The sequence below is a fragment of the Nothobranchius furzeri genome, chromosome 4 (genome assembly GCF_043380555.1).
Source record: "Nothobranchius furzeri strain GRZ-AD chromosome 4, NfurGRZ-RIMD1, whole genome shotgun sequence".
NCBI classification, from domain to species: Eukaryota; Metazoa; Chordata; class Actinopteri; order Cyprinodontiformes; family Nothobranchiidae; genus Nothobranchius; species Nothobranchius furzeri.
The window spans coordinates 77506505-77525430 of record NC_091744.1 but is presented as its reverse complement, the minus strand read 5'-3'; the positions used below and the strand labels follow the sequence as shown (position 1 = coordinate 77525430).

The 18926-nt window shown below is 43.8% G+C and overlaps 1 protein-coding gene across 1 annotated transcript in view; it reads right to left on the bottom strand.

Moving 5' to 3' along the window:
• mob2a (MOB kinase activator 2a) overlaps positions 1-18926 on the bottom strand; it is a 65938-nt gene that overhangs the window by 34532 nt on the left and 12480 nt on the right. The gene's annotated exons all lie outside the window — the stretch shown is intronic.

The window sequence follows — 18926 nt, the reverse complement described above, 5'->3', positions numbered from 1 at the left end:
GTGTGTAATGGTCAGTAAATCCTGTTGTGTAAAGTTTGGATTTGTGGCTGCAAAAGGATAAGTAAACATATTTCACATACATTCAAAATCAGGATAATTAAATAAAGGTGAAAAAAAGTATTTCAGATTAGAAGACATAACATATGTGTGTTCCTCTGTAATTGGTTAGTTTCAGAGATATTCAAAGCAGCTTGGAACCAAAAGTGCTGAGAAGTTGCACTGCTGCTGCTGCAGCTCAGTCACAGCAGAGTTACTCAAGTGCCAAGAGGAGGAAGATGATGATGAAGGGAGGTGAGAGTGAAGCGGAGGAGGGTCAAATTAGCTCATTTTAAATGATTATATTTGCAGAACTTCTCTTGCTTCTTAACGTGGATTAACATAAAAGCCCTTTTCACAAATGTTCTAGTTAATTAGATAAAGTAAGCACATTTTCTTATCATGCACACCTGCACATGGACACTTTGATATAACCTGCTGACTAGCTGCAAGTAGAAGAGGAGGGGATTAAACTGTAGTCTATAGGGGGTACAATTAGCACAATTACTTTTATTACAGTTTAAATCCGTCCCCTCAACCTTCCATCATCTAACTACTGCTCCTTCTGCACTTGATTTAATTGCTCTCTTTGAATCTTGTTCATGAAGCTAATTTGGGGATTTATAATTAAGCATATTTTTCTCAACAGTTCTTTAAGTTCGCTCACACTGTTTACAGTGGGGATGGGGAGCTGCTGACGTCAACTGAGGCTATAGTCGGACGGTGGAAGGAATACTTTGAGGAGCTCCTCAATCCCACCAATGCGCATTCCGAGGAGGAACCAGAGCTGGGAGGCCTGGGGATGGACTGTCCGATCTCGGGGGCAGAAGTTGCTGAGGTAGTCAAACAACTACACAGCGGCGGAGCCCCGGGGGCGGATGAGGTTCGTCCTGGGTATCTCAAGGCTATGGATGTTGTAGGGCTGTCATGGTTGACACGTCTCTACAACATTGCGTGGTCATCGGGGGCAGTTCCTAGGGAGTGGCAGACCGGGGTGGTGGTCCCCATCTTTAAGAAGGGTGACCTGAGGGTGTGTTCCAACTATAGGGGGATCACACTCCTCAGCCTCCCTGGAAAGGTCTACTCCAAGGTACTGGAGAGGAGGGTCCGATCGATAGTTGAATCTCAGATAGAGGAGGAGCAATGTGGTTTTCGTCCTGGCCGTGGAACTGTGGACCAGCTCTATACCCTTGCAAGGGTGATGGAGGGGGCATGGGAGTTTGCCCAACCAATCCACATGTGTTTTGTGGATTTGGAGAAGGCTTATGACCGTGTCCCCAGGGGCACCCTGTGGGGGACGCTCCAGGAGTATGGGGTGGGTGGCTTTCTGTTAAGGGCCATTCAGTCCCTTTACCAGAGGAGCGTGAGTTTGGTCCGCATAGCCGGTAGTAAGTCGGACCTGTTCCCAGTGAGGGTTGGACTCCGCCAGGGCTGCCCTTTGTCACCGGTTCTGTTCATCACTTTTATGGACAGAATTTATAGACGCAGCCGTGGTGTGGAGTGTGTCGAGTTTGGTGGCAGGAGAATCTCGTCTCTGCTTTTTGCGGATGATGTGGTCCTCCTAGCTTCATCCAGCTCTGACCTTCAGCTCTTGCTGGGTAGGTTCGCGGCCGAATGTGAAGCGGCTGGGATGAGGATCAGCACCTCCAAATCTGAGACCATGGTTCTCGACCGGAAAAGGGTGGCTTGCCACCTCCGGGTCGGGGGAGAGGTCCTACCTCAAGTGGAGGAGTTTAAGTATCTCGGGGTCTTGTTCACGAGTGAGGGTAGGAGGGATCGGGAGATCGACAGGCGGATTGGTTCGGCGTCTGCAGTGATGCGGACGCTGAGCCGATCTGTCGTGGGGAAGAGGGAGCTGAGCCAGAAAGCCAGGCTCTCGATTTACCGGTCGATCTACGTCCCAATCCTCACCTATGGTCATGAGCTTTGGGTAATGACCGAAAGAACGAGATCGCGGATACAAGCGGCCGAAATGAGTTTCCTCCGTAGGGTGGCCGGGCTCAGCCTTAGAGATAGGGTGAGGAGCTCGGACATTCGGGAGGGACTCGGAGTAGAACCGCTGCTCCTCCGGATCGAAAGGAGCCAGTTGAGGTGGTTTGGGCATCTGGTCAGGATGCCTCCTAGACGCCTCCCCGGGGAGGTGTTTCGGGCATGTCCTGCCGGCAGGAGGCCCCCGGGTCGACCCAGGACACGTTGGAGAGGTTACATCTCCAATCTGGTCCGGGAACGCCTTGGGGTCCTGCCGGAGGAGCTGGTGGACAAGGCCGGGGAGAGGACGGCCTGGAGCTCCCTAGTTGGGATGCTGCCCCCGCGACCCGGACCCGGATAAGCGGAGGAAGACGAGACGAGACGAGACGAGTTCTTTAAGTTTAGCCCACTTTTACCACACTGATCTTCTTTGTGTTCATTTAAACTTCCGGTGTGTGTGTGTGTGTGTGTGTGTGTGTGTGTGTGTGTGTGTGTGTGTGTGTGTGCGCGCGCGCGCATCCATGTTTAATGAACAATAACTTCCCTTTTTCTTTAAAGGAGAATAAGATAAGGTTCTGTTTTTCAGAATAATATAAAAGTCAAATTATGTATTTATTTTTTGAGTGAAATGACACGGAGGCTTCAGGCTTCCATAAAACATCATCACTGAATGTGGCGCAACTTTGGAATAGCCTTGGCCCCTCGACTCCTACTCAGCTTTCCAGGAATACACACAGCAAGCCAAATGCTGGACCACAGTGCAAAACACACACATAACACACACTCCATAAGGCCGCAACAACACAGGAACAAATATGAGGGAAGGCCAAGTTTAGAAAACCACCACATGTTCCCCACTGCAAACAGGAGACACTGACAGAAAACAGAAAACTACTTTTTGTTTTTGCAAAAAAAAAAAAAAAATTCCCTTTATGAAACCACTGACAAGCATATATTTTGTGGTTTGCTGTACGGTTTAATGTACACTGAGGTTTCGCTGCCAAGAATCAAGCACGTACTGTTTTTCTTTCCACTTTTCACACATGTGGTCGTACTCACAAACAAACCTGCACAGAGCACAGCTGGACGTACATTTGAGCTGAGGCCGAGCCAAGAGGCGCTTTATAAAAGACCCGTATATGCGGGCAGGCTGGGGGACGCCAGGAGGCCGTCAGGCTGTCTGCATCCATCCAGACCCAGCAATAAAATCTGTACTCTCACTTCAAAATACCGAATTTGGTTTGAAAAAATGTTGGTCTGATAGGTCTTCATCTGTCTGTAGGTAGCACGTAGCATAGGTGGTGATGCCTACTCTTTGAGGACCGCTATCCTGCTTGTTGCAACGCATCAGATTTGAATGAACAGATAAATACCAGGCAACTCGAGGGGATGAAGAGGTAATTTAGCTGGGAAAACATGCAGAGTGTGGCTTTCAAGGATCAGTCTACTGGTCTGGGATTAGATCAGAGGTCTGCAACCTGCAACTTTGGAGCCTCAAGTGACTCTTTGGCTTTATAAAACTGATAAAAACTCACATTTTCAAATAAAGATATAATATTGAAAACGGCAAGCTGCTTTCCTGATCTTCTTAGTCCCAACACCCCCAGCAGGTCCCTGAGGTCCAGTGATCAAAGCCTACTGGTTGTGCAGCACCAGGCTAAAGACCAAAGGTGACAGATCATTTGCTGCTGTGGCCCCCAGACTCTGGAACTCTCTCCCCCTGAGCCTGAGATCAGTGGACTCAGTGGTCTCCTTTAAAAAGCAGCTGAAGACTCACTTGTTCAGGCTGGCTTTTGTATGACCTTCTTCAACCCTCTCTATTCTGCTCTCCCCACCTATTCCACCTTCCTCAGGATCCACTGATTTCCCTCTTTCCTATTCACGCTCTCTCTTTCTTAACATTTTTTAATCACAATTGTCTATTTTTGCTCATTTTAAATATATTTTTAAACATTTTCTAAATGTTTTTTTTATATTTTTAAATTTTTGGTTTTTGTGAAGCACCTCGTGATTTTTATCTTGAGAGACACTATAGAAATGATATTTTCTTCTTCTATCCATAAATTACTTAAAGTGGTAGTTTCCTGGCGATAGGGGGCAGTACGTACATTTCAGGGTAGTTTTACAGCATGTCGCGGTGACCGTCAATAGTTAAAGTAAAAAATTACAGTAAATGTTACCTGTGGAGCAGAAGGCATACAACCTCAGTGTGACTCCTCAGACTTTGATGGTCTTTCAGTTAATTCCATCGAGAAAATGCAATGCTGATGCTAGTTTTCGGGCGTTGTATTTCCCAATCTGCTCAGGGCCCTGCGCCTGCTGTTGACTTCATCATAATACCGCACAGCCAAAATACAGTATTTCTCTTTTTCCATTCTGTTCTTTCACCTATGTTTTAGAAAGAGTTTAGCAGTTTCGTTATTAAATTAGAGTTTATTATTACCTAAATGTTTTTGAACATGGTAACGTAACTTCTGTAATTCATACGTCCAGCCAATCATCTGAGCCGGCCAGAAGGTAACATGGTATTTAATATGGCGTCCCAGAAAGACGCTAGACCTGCGCCCTATGTACTTCAGACCCTATTTGAATGGTTATATGTTACGAAGAAAATATTTTTCAACAAATTATCATCATTTTATTCATTTAAAAAACTTTCCAATTGACATTTCCAGAGATAAACAATAAAAAAACCACTGTCTATTTAAAGCCTATGCTTTTTGTTATTTTAAAACCTATGATTAAAAACAAAAGATGTTTTCGTTCAAACATGACATCAAATGTCTTATGGTAGATTTCAGATGAAGAAAAAAGTATTTCTGACTTTAATCTCAGAAAAAAATGTCAGAATCCTGATTTTAAGGCTCACATTTCTGACCTTTTCCTCAAATCTGAGGAAAAAATGTGATATTTATTCCAGTGGCCCTAATCCTCTATCCTGGATACTGATTTAAAAAAAAGGTAATTTTTCTGTTAATAATTGCAGCTCTAAACAAGCTGGATGGAAGAAGAAAACAGGCCTCTGGATTTTAAAGGGTGCAGACCCCTGAAACAGTTCAACGTCTCCTTATTCCCTTTCTGTGAGCCGTCAGTCAGCTACCACTGTACAGATGTGCATTGATATATGCATCAATAATGTTTTAAATCTTATTGTAAAACTGATCAAGTTCATATGATCATGGCCTTGGCTTTACAGCACCATTGCCCCTGAATGATGGCATTATGATGCCACCTGCTGCTATCCAGAATTATTGCACCACTTACCAGTTGGATTTGTGTTGGAGGCAAAAACACAAGGTTGACAGATAGAAGGCAGGTAGGACAGGAAGCATGGAGAAGTGTTTGATTTGTAGTCTGTAGTTTTTGGCATAAAGCAAAGCTCTTGATTTACCAGTCAGTCTATACCCTGACCTATGGTCATGAGCTTTGGGTAGTGACCGAAAGAACGAGATCGCGGATACAAACGGCCAAAAGGAGTTTTTTTCCGCAGGGTGGCTGGGCTCTCCCTTAGAGAAAGGGTGAGAAGCTCGGTCAAGCGGGAGGGGCTCAGAGTAGACCCGCTGCTCCTCCACGTCAAGAGGAGCCAGTTGGTGGGGTTTTCCGGGCACGTCCAACTGGGAGGAGAACCAAGGAAGACCCAGGACATGCTGGACGGACTATGACTTTTGACTGGCCAGGGAACGCCTTGGGATTACTCCAGAAGAGCTGTGCCAAGTAGCTGGGGAGAGGGAAGTCTGGGCCTTTCGGCTTAGGCTGCTGCCCGCGACCCGACTCTGGCTAAGCGGTTGAAAATGGATGGATGGAGTTTCTGTCATGTACACAGAAGTGCTGAAGGTCTGAAGCAATAGTGAATCAGAAGGGAAGCCGCAGTGACAGCTGGTATTACTGGTATGTGAGCATGAAGAAATGTTACTGTTGTTTACATGTTATGGTCTGCTGGGAGCGCAGAAGATTCTGGAAAGTGAAAAAGTAAAACTTTGAAATACATTTGTTTCATGTTGAGGGGAAAACTTAAGGTAAGCCGGGATGAAAACGTAGCTCCAGCTGAATTGTGTGAATGAATATCTTTAGAGGAAAGAAATACCTTCGTGCAAAGAACACAACTATTGATTTGTTTGCCCGAGGGCAGGTGGCAGACTGGTATTGCTGGTTTAAGCAGCTTGATACGGTCATGAGATTCATGAGCCAAACCATGCTGGGAAATCCTTCAAGCCACGATTCTCCAATAACAAGATTTGATTTTATGCCTAATGGACCATTTTCACTTGTTCTTGCCATCTCTTCTCTGTTCTCTCTTATTTTCATCACTTCTCCATCTGTGTGAACATTAAACTTCCTGTTCTCTTTCTTTAGCATTCATTCTTGATGCTCTTTAAAAGCAGTAGAAGCAGTTTACACTCTTATCTCCAAAAACAAGATGGGCTCATCTGAAGTGCTGCAAAGTAGTTGAGCAACATTATCCAAGTGTAAAAGTCAGATCCTTTTTGTGTTAAACAAAGAATCTACTGGAGATGTGCTGCCCCCTGGTGGCAGAATAAAGAAAATACATTTGATGTTGGTTTGGAGCTTGTTCTGCAGCGCTGCACTAAAGGCAGATTTATTTGCCTGCAGTCCAGTCGTGCAGCTCCTGTCAAACATCCGTTATATCACAGATCTGTTATCAAATCTATGCACAACTAAATTGTGAACTAACCCAGGTCATTTTCTCCAGCTGGTGGAAATCATCTCCTACTGCAGATGCACAAATTCAGACAACCACTGAAGTGTGAGGTCCACAGCTGCCCTTCGTTGTGTAACAGATGTGATGTCAAGTTGTGTGTGTGTATGTAAGTGCGCATGAGTGCGTGCGTGTGCGCCCTCTGTCAAAATGTCAGTGGCTGTGAAAAGCTAGGATGACCCAATTTGCTGTGAAAACAACAACTTTTAAATGCTGGAACAAAATTGAGGGTTATAGATTTACATCATAGTGCGTTTAAAAGAAGTGTGCACATTTCTTCCAGAATTTGTGATGATTTAATTTGTGCCAAATCATGATGGACCCACCCTTGTGCTTAAGGCCTTTACTGTTTGTCTTATGAAACCTGGAGATTTCCATCACTTTGCTAAGTTTTAGTTTCACACTGTTGAAAATGTCTTGGTATAATACAAATTCAGTTCCTTAAACATAAGTTACTCGTTTTTAAAGTATAGAAAGTGATTATTTTACTGATTCACGGCCTTGTTTGGAGGACCAATCACTTTTCTGGGTGTGATCCAGAGCTCTGAAAAAGGACAGAATAGATGGTGCTTAATGACCAACATTACTTAGCTTCTGGCTGTAATCGAAGGCAGGAGACAGAAGAACAGCGAGGTCAGCTCAGCTGCTTCTTGTAACAGAAAGAAGGAGCGTGATGAAGAATTCATGTCTGTCACTGAAGTTTCCGGGATGGTTAAGTACAATTCTTGTTAACACAACTTGAAACGCTATGGAGCTTTTTTTTTTTGTTTCTTTGTTAATCAATTAAAAGTGTATCTAATCAAATTTAGAATAACTGAAAAAACAAACTAAAAATAACTCTAAACATGTATTTTTCTATTGGGGCTGAATTCAAATCAACTGGTTTGAATCAAGAAGTTCTGCTATGAAAAAGGAAAAAAAATATATTGAAAACCAGAAATTTTGTTTGTTTGATTCAATTTTTTGCTCTCAAAACCTTTTAGTTTGAAAAAACAAAAACTAGTTGGGCAAGGCAAACAAGACTCCTGATTTTCAAAATAAAACACTTATTTACAAAAATATGGTTTAAAAATATTTTGTTACATTTAATTTTTGAAAGCTGCTTTTTTATTCAAACAAATAAATGCCTATTCAGCCATTATTAGATAGATAAAACTCTTGTTTAAAAATGTCCTGTTTGCATTTTTTCAAAAATTGTTTTCAACAATTTTTTTACTGGAGTTCCTTTTTTGATTGATTAATAAAGAAACAAAAGGAGCTTCATTGAATTACTTCAACAATCATCCCAGATTTATGACATCTTTCTTAGACATGCTTGCATTAAAGCAGAGAGCAGCAGCCACAGCGATTATCACAGACAGCAGCGGAGAAGTCGACTAAAGCAAAAGGCCTAAAGAGGCATGTGCGGTTGAAGACACGCTCACGTTGCTGCCTTCTGATTTCAGAGTGTCAGACGCCCAGCCCAAGCACGAGTGCGGAAAAGCAGCATTTCCTCCGTTTGTGTGTCTGAACGTTTGATTTCCCTTCAGCACAATGAGCAGCGATGCTTCCTGTGAGCTCCTGCTCTGAGAAGGAAAGGAGAACACGAGGGGGCAGTGGAGGAGAGAAAGCAGCCCCCCCCACCCACCCACACACACACACACACACACACCCACACACACACACACGACCATATGCAAACACAGGTGCACATGAGGACACACACACCCAGAACACAGAAACAGCAGGAACTCGGAGAATAAAATCTAAATATATACACAAAGCAACAAAAAAAGGTTCAATCTGCTTCCTGTTTAGACTGCAGCACATTCCATTTAAAAATAAGGTTAGAATAATTGTCTTAAACACCGTCTCCTCCTGTGACAAGAGCCGGTGCAATCTCATTGAGACAATTTAAAACATCCCAACAAGTGGTTTAAGAAATATCCCCATCTGTATTTCAGCCCGCTCTCCTCCTCTTACTGCTGGTTTAACAAGCGAGTCCACCAGAGCTAACTAAACTCCTGACCTACTGTCCCTCAGAGGAAACGGATGTGGTGAGAGCGTCTTTTGCTTCTCAGACACAAACGGACACATCGCACAATAGCTGAGAAATGAAAGGGCGGATATGCAGCAAACGAGGCGTTCTACAGTCTCACTTCTGGTTGATCTGCTGCCTCTCCTCAAGTCTGACAGCTAAGTTGCTGTGATGCAATAACACTAGTAACTTAATAAAGATCCATAAACTGTAGATAAGCCCCAGTTTGTAGAGAGGAAATGATCTTAGCTTCTCCAGTGTCATGCTGGCATGTCCTACAGGACCACGTCATTCTTTTGGAGCTTTTGACCAGGTTATATTTCGATTATCTCATGAAAAACACTCCCAAAGCGATTTTTGGCTTCATACATTCATTTTCCTGCCACAGCTGCTTCTTTCCTTCAGCTCTGCACATTTTTGCAAAGCTCCTCCATTCACTTGGAAGTGGTTGTTGCTGCGTCATCCGATTCACTCCTCCCCCGTCCTTTGAGTCTGGATCTCACTTCCCCTGGACAGTAAACACTAACGCCCAGTCTCTCTGTGTAGCTAGCTGGAAGTTTAATCGTTACAGTTGTGAACAAGGGATTTCTTTCTCATCAAGTCTGCACTTTAATACCTAAATCCCCAAAAGGGGGGTTTGCCTGCTTGAGAACAGGATCCCTGTTCAGTCATCCTGAAGAAAACTAGACAGGGATCACCGGAGCACAGGTAATGAGTTCCGCAGTAGCGGAGCGCGTCAGGCACGAGTAAAAGCACAGACAGTACCCCAGTGGCTTTTCAAACAAATTACTTCTTCAAACCTGCACCACTCCAAAGTTAGTGTGAATAACCCAGATAATTTATTTATTATGGTATTGTTTAGATACTAATATCCATGAGTAATTCATGTTTTAGGGTTCACATGACTCTTACCCCGGCTTTCCACGGGAGCCGTCAGCAGCACGTTACTGCAGCAGCACGTCATAGCTGCTGATAGGAACCGCTGTGGTCAACAGAACCTTTTCCACCGGAGACGTCAGCAGCACGAGTCGGCCCCGTCTTAGGAGCAGCATGTCGCGGCCTTTACGCGCCGGTTCTATTTTCTACGCGCGACGCCTCTGAAATGGGTCAAGTTCGACATTTTTGGGGAAGGAAAGACAGGAAATCGGACACGGAAACGGAGCGAAGCTCCCGAGATTTTCAGAATAAAGAACGTACTGCCTTCCGGTTGCTTTACTTTTAAAAAAGGTTACTAACTGTGCTGCCCCGTGAGAAGTTATCACCTAGCTAGCGGTCTCCTTTGTTTTTCAGGTCCGTATTGGCAATTATAAAACGGACAGAACATAAAACACAAACCATGTTGTAGTTTTCTCCTGCTTGTTGTTGTGTTTACTGACGAAGTCACTCGTGTGACTTCGTGCTCGGTCGGTGACAGCTGCTCCCCTGCTGCTTCGCGTCTCGTGGGAAGGGCCAAGCAGCAGCTTACGCGAGCAAGACGTGCTGCTGCAGTAACGTGCTGCTGACGGCTCCGGTGGAAACCCGGGGTTATTTTGAAGTTCAGAACGCTGACTTCCGGTTTCGGATCTTCGTCAAATTATCTACATGTAAATACTAAATAAACGGCTCACACTATATTAACTGCCAACGTTAATGCTCGTTATCTTGTTCTCAAACCCAAACGCCCAACTTGTAAGCTTTATTTGGCAGAAATACGGCACTTTTAACCTATTAACGGAAGCAGGTTAGGCAGTTAGCTAATCAGTTATGCGTTTGCTGGTAACTACGCTGGTGCTCTTTTAACGCGGAGATGGGAAGGATTTTGTTTTGCTTACCAGAAGGAAGTTAAGAAGAAGGTTAGAGTTTTCCATCCATCTTCAATTTAGCATCTAGCTGGAAGGCGAACAGGTATGTCTATGAATAATTTCTTGTTGTTTAAATTTGTAAATATATTACTTATTAGTTAACAAGTTTCTGAGTGAACTAGCAGGCTAATGATAGCACATGCTATGTCTTTCTTTGGTTCATTTAGCAAAGGTCGAACATGTTATATGACGGGAATGTTGATTTTCTTGTTTTTTTTATGTTATAATTAGAGCTCTTACGATGTGTCTGTGGTAATACCCCACCATGGTCCATCCGTTATGATCATTGAGTGCATCGTCTGAATAAAGTCCGGCTGGAATGCTACAGTTAGAACCACCTGATGGATAGACCAGAGCGGTGAGTAAAACCAAATTGGTAACTGCTAGCCGTTAGCTTAATGGTAATAAAGTTTTGTGGGCATCAGATGAGCATCGGAGACAAACTGGGACCATTTCATCCCAGCTGCCCTCAGATTCCCTCAGAAAATTAGTTAAGCCTGGCGGCATTGGCCGTCGGGCGGGGGGTTGGGGTGGTGGTGCGCGCTCCGTCCGCAGCGCTCCTCCGTGAGAGCGAGGGTGGGGTGGTTGCACACGTTCCGCTCCTGTTTCTAACCAGTATCAGCTGATGGAGGGCTTTAGTTTCGTTGCGCCGTTCGTGCCAGCCATCGACATTAAGTCAGCAGACACGGTAGGGTCGGGGAGGGGGGCGGGGCATGACGCTTAGCCTGGCGGGTGGGCAAGCAAAGCCTGGCGAGCCGCCAGGCTTATAAAGCGCTGGGGGAAACCCTGGGCCTTATTTCCACGTTTAATGAATGGATCACAAAAACAATTTCGTAAAAAATGTCATCTCAATAGAGCCAACAGTAATATTTTATCATATAGCGTGCCTACTACTGCTCTGGAAGGTGTAAAATTGCATCATACAGGTCCTTCAAGGTTGTATTTCATGGGTTAAATCTTTTGGCTAAATCTTTTAGGCAAAATTACACAGATCTTCAGCTGAGATCAGGATAAAATTTCTTGCACATAGGATTTTTTTACAAGAAGTTTCGTTTGATTCAATTGAGGCATTTGAAGTAGAAACTGATCATTTTCTTGCTGCAAATGAATTTCTCAACCCAGACGAGCACAGGCAGCTTTTGCTTTTCAGAAACTATTAAATAACTGTAAAGATAAAGATGAATAGCAGTAGAGGAGGTACTAGATAGAGAAGATTAAGAGAACACAAACACAAGGAGGTCAGGAGTCACTGGATGGCTTCAAAGATCGCCTCCCTCCATCGCTCTTTATGTAGGCTAATCGGTTCCATCTCACCTCCCTGAACTAGCTGGATCATCTAACCTCATTTAACCAGCTAACAACTGGTAATAAATCTGCAACACACTCTTCTCTGCTCTAATCTATAGTAGCCTGCTCTGCTCGGCACACTCCTGATATATGACTCGGTCCTCTCCCGGTTCCACAGCGAAGCTCCTACAGCAGATGGAAAGGAACAGCTGGGAGTTTGGCTACAACGGAGAAAGAAAAGAAAAGTTTGCATGGATTTATGCATAAAGGATAAAAGTAGAAGGAAAAGGAAAAATCAAGCCTCCCAATTTCCTACAATCAGGACAGGTCACCAAAACTCTGAGTGGTCTGAACTCATTAAGATTTACTTAAAATTGTAATAGGAAATAAACAAACTGATTATAATGCTGCAAATCAGAATTAAAAATGTTAGATTCTGTGTGTTGAGAATTTTCTTAAATACCTGACGAAGTTCGTCAATGAACACCTACATTTTCCATATGTAAAAATTAATTTCAACAGCATAAAAACATATTAATAACTCAAGCATTTTAATAATGACAGTTATTAGAGAAACATTTTTAATGAAGACATACCAATTCAGATTTTAAAGGCAGATATTGATTGTTCCCAATTCTTGAACAGCTCCGACTTACCAATCTCAATTTTTGATTGTTCTTTTTCATCTCAAAGAATTATAGTGTCAAAGATCAAATGGGTTTTTCCCCAGAATTACTTGAAAAGTCATAACCAAGGAGCAAATTCTTTTAAATCTGCAACTTTTCCTGGTCAAAGAAAATGCTAGTTTACTCTATCGTTGACAGAGTCTCCATGTGGACCTTTTCACTTCCAGAATCATAATTTTCAAGGTCATCTGTTAATTTTTGATCATTGAGATGAAATGAGATCAGCCAAATATTTCTTGTTAGAGCTGCAAGAGAATCAGAAGTCAGCATCGGTGCATCTCTAGCTCAGGACCAACACAAAAGTGAAAAGTCTCATATGGGATGACTACTGCTAGCCCGAACTAGCAACTGATGATGTATTCAGAGACCAAAATGAAATCAGATTGATTAAATTACCACAGCTTTTTAGGTGCGTCTGCACTTTTATACCAATCTGTAAAAAAAAATATATACAGCGGGGCAAAAAAGTATTTAGTCAGCCACCGATTGTGCAAGTTTTCCCACTTAAAATGATGACAGAGGTCAGTAATTTTCATCATAGGTACACTTCAACTGTGAGAGACAGAATGTGAAAAAAAATCCATGAATTCACATGGCAGGATTTTTAAAGAATTTATTTGTAAATCAGGGTGGAAAATAAGTATTTGGTCACTTCAAACAAGGAAAATCTCTGGCTCTCACAGACCTGTAACGTCTTCTTTAAGAAGCTTTTCTGTCCTCCACTCGTTACCTGTATTAATGGCACCTGTTTGAACTGATTATCTGTATAAAAGACACCTGTCCACAGCCTCAAACGGTCAGACTCCAAACTCCACTATGGCCAAGACCAAAGAGCTTTCGAAGGACACCAGGAAAAGAATTGTAGACCTGCACCAGACTGGGAAGAGTGAATCTACAATAGGCAAGCAGCTTGGTGTGAAAAAAATCAACTGTGGAAGCAATTATCAGAAAATGTAAGACATACATGACCACTGATAATCTCCCTCGTTCTGGGGCTCCATGCAAGATCTCATCCCGTGGGGTCAAAATGATCATGAGAACGGTGAGCAAGAATCCCAGAACCACACGGGGGGAGACCTGGTGAATGACCTGCAGAGAGCTGGGACCACAGTAACAAAGGTCACCATCAGTAACACACTACAACGGCAGGGAATCAAATCCTGCAGTGCCAGACGTGTTCCGCTGCTGAAGCCAGTGCATGTCCAGGCCCATCTGCAGTTTGCCAGAGAGCACATGGATGATACAGCAGAGGATTGGGAGAATGTCATGTGGTCAGATGAAACCAAAGTAGAACTTTCTGGTATAAACTCAACTCGTCATGTTTGGAGGAAGAAGAATACTGAGTTGCATCCCAAGAACACCATGCCTACTGTGAAGCATGGGGGTGGGAGCATCATGCTTTGGGGCTATTTTTCTGCTAAGGGGACAGGACGACTGATCCGTGTTAAGGACAGAATGAATGGGGCCATGTATCGTGAGATTCTGAGCCAAAACCTCCTTCCATCAGTGAGAGCTTTGAAGATGAAACGTGGCTGGGTCTTCCAACACGACAATGATACCAAACACACCGCCCGGGCAACAAAGGAGTGGCTCCGTGAGAAGCATTTGAAAGTCCTGGAGTGGCCTAGCCAGTCTCCAGACCTCAACCCCATAGAAAATCTGTGGAGGGAGTTGAAAGTCCGTGTTGCTCGGCGACAGCCCCAAAACATCACTGCTCTCGAGAAGATCTGCATGGAGGAATGGGCCAAAATACCAGCTACTGTGTGTGCAAACCTGGTAAAGACCTATAGTAATCGTTTGACCTCTGTTATTGCCAACAAAGGTTATGTTACAAAGTATTGAGTTGAATTTTTGTTATTGACCAAATACTTATTTTCCACCCTGATTTACAAATAAATTCTTTAAAAATCCTGCCATGTGAATTCATGGATTGTTTTTCACATTCTGTCTCTCACAGTTGAAGTGTACCTATGATGAAAATTACTGACCTCTGTCATCATTTTAAGTGGGAGAACTTGCACAATGGGTGGCTGACTAAATACTTTTTTGCCCCACTGTATATACTTTTGATTATTGTGCAATCTAAGGTTTAGTCACTAAATGTCAACAAAACCACCCAATAGAAAAGAGGGGTCTCAAAGCACACAATACCCTAGCTTCCTATTGACCCTTTGCATGTGACGTCACGCCACTCGTGTGACCGCCGTCTTCGCCATGATGGACGGCAGAAAGACCGTTTACACCCATAGAAACTCCAGTGAAGCTATTCAAAACAAGCCAGTTTGTAGCCTTTTATCGCTTTTATTTAGGTGATTTGACAGTAAAATGGTTTTAGCTTGCTGCGTGGTTGGCTGCACTAACAGACAAGGATGTAAACTCAACTCGTTTTTTCTTTTTAATAACTTTGATGGAGACTGAGGAACTGCAGCGTCAAGCGGACTAGCAGGCCTCGGATTGGCAGCGAACATGTTTTTAACGGGTAAGCTTAACATTCATTTATTTCACGAGGAAGACAGGGACAGGGATAAATGTGATGTGTTTATACTAGTTACTGATAATCCTGATGGATGGATATTTCACCACGGAGGCTGCGCTCCGTCCACTGTAGTGTAAAGCAAGACAATTATTAACAATATTAAAGCTCTGATGTATGATTACGTGTGTTAAAATTACATTATTTATTTATATGAGCGTCAGCGTTCAGAGAGCTTCTCATTGCGGTGTGAGAGCAGCAGCTGAACCCGGTGACACCACCAGCAGCAGAAGCTGGTATGGATCCGGACTTTTTAAAAATCAGCTTTGGTGTAAAGTGAAACGCTGTTTATAACATAATGTTACTAATCCAGCGGGGTGAATTTAAGCAAAGTTAGCAACATGTTTACATCGGTGAACAGCTGCAGAGAGAACGTAAGCTAACGTTGGTAAGCTAGTTAACATACCGCTCTGAGGGGCAACGGTGGCACAGGAGTTAAGTGCTCGCCCCGTAATCGGAAGGTTGCTGGTTCGAGTCCCGCTCAGTCTGTCACTGTCGTTGTGTCCTTGGGCAAGATACTTAACCCACGTTGCCTGCTGGTGGTGGTCGGAGGGACCGGTGGCGCCAGTGCTCGGCAGCCTCGCCTCTGTCAGTGCGCCCCAGGGCAGCTGTGGCTACATTGTAGCTCATCCCCACCAGTGCGTAAATGTGTGTGTGAATGGGTGAATGACTGAATGTGTTGTGAAGCGCCTTGGGGGGTTCTAGGACTCTAGAAGGCGCTATATCAAATACAGGCCATTTACCATTTACCATTTATGAGCCCCCGCTGGATGCGCTACTTCTTCTGATAACTGAACTGGGCGTGAACTAGTTGAAGGAATGCTGGAGGAGTTTGGTTTTGTTTTGATCGCAAAAACAATTGCAGGCCCTACTTTTCCCTTTGTTTAGCACTCGTGTCGCTCACTGTTTACATGCTTTTGCCGTCCAGCATGGTGGACCCACGTGGTCAGGTGACGTCGGTGCAAAGGGTCAATACACATCTATATAACCAAATAACCTGTTAGTAGCTACAACTACATATTTCTGGTATCCTAGAATAGATCCCGGCCAGTTGAACTTTTTTTCCCCTTAGGGATTAAATAGCAGCAAAGTGAGCTGTTGGCTGAGCCGCCAGAACACACAAACTCCTCATAATAGCCACAGCCGAGTTGTTGTATTGGCAAGCTTGTAAATCTAGCTCTGTTGTGTGAACATTCATCACGTGCAACTGAGCTCAGAGGCTGCTATTTAAGCGGGCTTTTAAAATGCTGAACAGGTCTCCAGCAGGAAACAATAGATAAGAAAAGAAACCACGTCAGGCAGCTATGTGTTCACGCTATGACTAAGATCCTAAAGCAGCACGAGAGCAGAGCATGTTGCTCGGCATGGCTTCAGTTGATCAGACATATCTGGGTTTACACACACACACACTTTGTTACAGGAAAATTAGAAGCCTTTGCAGGGGCGAGGTCTCCTTTTTTTCTGCGTCCAGCCTTGATCTCTCTTGCTTCGTTCCTGGGAGTCCCATCAGAAGCTCACACACAGTGACCCTAACCCAGCAGCGGAAGTCAAATGACCCTGGACACCAGCCCCGTCGCTGTCCTCTCCCTTTGCCTTCATTCCAACTCCTCCACTTCCTCTTGCGGCAGTCGCCTTTTGCAGAGTTGATAAGATTCAAACATACTGAAACGTAAATAGTTTCTGGGCCCACTATCCTGCGCTTCTCATATCTCAGCCCACACGCTGTCCCATCCCTCCCTCATATGTCAAAGATACGTACAGGCCACACGGGCGGATCAGACCTATGCAGCAGGGCTGTACACAAACACATATGAAACATATAACTATAGCACACCAGTCAGCCACCAAAACCAGCATCACGGTCTCCCTGAGCGCTGTGATGCTGGTTAGTTTCTCAACCACATGCATGTTAAAAATACATAGATAAAAGATAATAAGCACACAGAAAACTCAGTTTCTATGACTTTTAATGCAAATGAGAGCAAATGCACCAACATTCCTTGTACTAGTGACCACTTTAAAGACAATGCTCACTTTTTTTAATACATTTGCAGTGGTCTCCAGTATAAGAGACACCTTGTGAGTTGACACGTTCCTGTTTCAGGAAGGAGAAGTGAGCCTGAGCAGAATTAAAATTCTCAATCTTGATATTTGGACATTTTGCCTCCGATTGGCTAACAGCAACATCACTCTACTACAGACTCCATTTGCTCCTGCTACGTTGATGTTTTATCTCCACAAATGACACAAGCCGGAGTTCTGCTTAGTTGTGGAGTTGCTAATGCTAACGGTTAGCTACTACCAGCCGAGACATCTTCTGCTGTTCCCTGGATGCTAAATGAACACATGCAGCCTTCGCCGTTGTGAGCCAAGATGGGTGAGTCCAACAATACAAATTTTCAGTGTTGCCTAGATAAGACTGACTTTTCTAATTGGAGAGTTTCCAGTCTATTTTCTGTCTGTGGCTAATGCAAGAAATAGGAGTAGAAGACTATGTTCACCTTAAACCTGCAGGCTAAACTCAGTACGACCAATCCCCTTCTAAAAGACAAAAAGTAACAACGGTTTCTCTGTGCAATTTGTCTAGAATTAGCTTCACTGGCTAGAGTTTTATTTAGAATTTCATTCATAAAAGCTGCATTTTATCAGCGTTTCTCTTATGCCGAAGACACTAGAAAACATTTTCTTTAATTTTGTAATGTCAGTAGATGAGAAAAGAATACCAAACTGATCTTAAAAAAAAAAGACTATTCGTTAGCTGTACAGGAAGCATGCTGGCCATTCCTGGCCAAAACTGTCCAACAGGAAGTAGACCGTTTCAAAAAAGTTCAAAAGCAGCACTTTAGTTTCTTTCTCAAACAAACAATGCTAATAAAACATTCTCTTCCTTGTTCGGTGTCTTTTTATCTTTATACCATCAGGAGCAACTGCTGCATATCCAGTAATCCCATTTACCTGTACACACACACACACACACACACACACACACACACACACACACACACACACACACACACACACACACTTATATGTACATAAACATACAAAATGGGGTGAACTGTTGATGAAATGGGAGGACGGGATTAAAACCAGAAAAGGGTGTGCGAACATACCGAGGAGTAGAAGTGGAGTGAAGAACTTGGCTCCCTGAGGGATGTATGCTTGTGTGTTTTCGGCTTGCCGTCTTCATGCAACATAAGAAATCTCTAATAGTTGAGCCCCCCCCCCCCAGTTTACACCAACGCCAGTAGCCCACCGGCTCTGCACAGATTTAGCAGCTCACTGCATCGTATAAACGTCGCCTGAGGGCGCTGACCACATCATAGGGAAAAATGAATATGTTCAACCAAAATTAAAAGCTTCTTCATGCATTTTCAAATTAAGCCTCAATGGCTGTGAGACAGACAGAAACACTCATCAGTGTTTAGGTTTAAGTCAGCGGCAGATCAAGGGCCGGTATTTCTGCTCTTCAGTCATTTCTGCATTTCTCTCTTTGCCGCTGGTGGCCCGGGTCCTTGCTGTTAAATCTCCCTCCCCATCTTCTGCTGCAGACCTCTGCTGTTTCTAATCTGGCTGCTTGACCTACGCTGCGTCTTCCCATTTATCTTAATATCTCACCTACTGCTCTTGCTGCTGCCCTCATCAGCTCGGTTTCTCTGGTCTTTTCAGTTCTTACTGCTACAATATTCCCCTCCACCTTCATCCTTTCATTCACTCCACGTTTTAAAAGTCAACTCAAGGGGACTGTCACATGTTTTTCTCGTAAGATGTGTATGATGTGAACATTTTGGGAATAAAACTGACCAGCAAGACGATTACCACTTAACTGAGTGTCTTTGCT